The sequence below is a fragment of the Dioscorea cayenensis genome, chromosome 9 (assembly GCF_009730915.1).
Source record: "Dioscorea cayenensis subsp. rotundata cultivar TDr96_F1 chromosome 9, TDr96_F1_v2_PseudoChromosome.rev07_lg8_w22 25.fasta, whole genome shotgun sequence".
NCBI lineage: Eukaryota > Viridiplantae > Streptophyta > Magnoliopsida > Dioscoreales > Dioscoreaceae > Dioscorea > Dioscorea cayenensis.
Window position 1 is genome coordinate 23044244 of NC_052479.1, and position 2049 is coordinate 23046292.

Genomic DNA, 2049 nt, shown 5'->3' on the forward strand with positions numbered 1-2049 from the left:
TTTTGGGTGTAACTCCAGGCTATGACCCGAGGGAACCCCTCAATACTGATTGAAGGAGATCCCGAGCTTGAACGTACACTTAGAAGAAAAGGGAAAGAACCTGTGCAAGAACAGTCTAATCTAGCTGATTTGGAAGTAGAAGAATCTGAAAACATCACAGAACAGAATGAACTTTAGCGGACATTATTCGATTATGCCAGACCTTCAGTGTTTGGGACACAATCGAGCATTGTGCGTCCCCCTATTACAGCTCAGAACTTCGAGCTAAAGACGACATTCATCCACATGTTGTAGCAATCCGCACAATTCAATGGTTTAGCCGATGAGGATCCAAATAGTCATATAGAGAACTTTCTCGAGGTGTGTGATATGCTGAAGATAAACGGGGTGATGGATGATGCCATCAAGCTGAGAGCCTTCCCATTTTCCTTAAAGGGAAGAGCGAAGCGGTGGCTACACTCAATATCTAGAGCCTCGATTACCACATGGGAGGAGATGGTAGAAGCTTTTCTTGCCCAATATTTCCCTCTCGGAAAATCCGCAAAGCTTAGGAATAAGATCTTGTCCTTTGTACAGTTAGAATTGGAGTCTCTATTTGAGTTATGGGAAAGGTTCAAGGAGCTCATGAGAAAGTGCCCGCAACATGGATTCCCGGAGTGGATGATTGTTCAGACCTTTTATAACGGTTTAAATCAGAGTACAAGGCAACTCTTGGATGCTGCAGCAGGAGGTACCTTAGGTAGCAAGACCCCTAGTGAGGCCCATCAACTAATTGAATAAATGGTGTTAAATAGCTTCTAATGGAATGCTAGGGAGAAGAAGAATGTGGTTGTTCTTCATGAGATAAATGCAGTGACTTCATTGGCGGCTGAAGAGGAATCATTGAGTAAGAAGTTAGATCTTCTATCTTCGAATAGAGTGGTGGCCATGATTACTTGCACCGTGTATGGTGGAGGACATGCTCCCTCCGATTGCCCGATATCTATTGGTGATGTATCTTCGGTTGAGAACGTCGATTTTGTGGGTAATGGCATGAGGAATCAAGGAAATCCATACAACAATACCTATAATCTAGGTTGCAAGAATCATCCCTATTTCTCGTGGAGCAACCAAGGTCCACAAAAGGCCATAGGGACACCTGGTTTCCAACAACAATAGCAAGCCCCAAACATGGAAAACAGAGTTTCAGTTTTGGAGACCTGAAATGAACAATTTGGAGAAGGCCTTAACTAGGTTTGTGCAATTATCTGATACAAGGTTCCAATCAGTTGAGGCTACACTTCGCAACCACACCGCCTCTTTGCATAATCTTGAAATCAAGTAGGGCAGATTGCGAAGTCCTTATCAGAAAGGCCACAAGGAAGCTTGCCGAGTAATAACGAGACCAACCCTAGAGAGCATGTGAAGGCGATCACTTTAAGAAGTGGTCGTGAGGTCGAAGGTAGGCTTCCGAGTGAGAAGCCCAATGAACACACACCCGAGGTTGTAGAGGTTGAGAAGGGAGAAAGCAAAGAGAAGGAGGTGGCACCCCCACTTTTCAAGCCAAGAATCCCTTATCCCTCTAGATTGAAGAATGACCAAGGGAATGAACAGTACAAGAAGTTCCTGAGTTTGTTTAAATAACTCCACATCAATATTCCTTTTGTTAAGGCATTGGCCCAAATGCCTAAGTATGCAAAATTCTTGAAAGACTTGTTGACTAACAAGAGGAAGTTATAGGAGAGTGTTTCAGTGATTTTAGATGCATCTTGCTCGGCGGTTTTGCAAAAGAACATGCCGAACAAGAAGAAAGACCCAGGAAGCTTCATCATTCCATCTAATATTGGCAATCTAGGTGAAGAAATGACATTGGCGGACTCAGGGGACAGTATCAACGTCATGCCATACACCTTCTTTTAATAGCTAGGCTTGGGTGAGCCTAGGCCTACTCGGATGACTTTGCAATTAGCAGACCGAACGGTGAGACATCTGAGTGACATCATTGAAGACTTGCTCATCAAGATGGACAAGTACATTTTTCTGGTTGACTTCATAGTGCTAGACTTCGAT

At 43.8% G+C, this 2049-nt stretch overlaps 1 non-coding gene across 1 annotated transcript; it reads right to left on the reverse strand.

Annotated features, from left to right (window-relative positions):
* Window positions 1-543: 543 nt before the first annotated feature.
* LOC120269550 lies at window positions 544-650 on the reverse strand. Its single transcript, XR_005539200.1, has one exon. It is a non-coding gene; the product is annotated as a small nucleolar RNA R71 (small nucleolar RNA).
* Window positions 651-2049: the final 1399 nt, after the last annotated feature.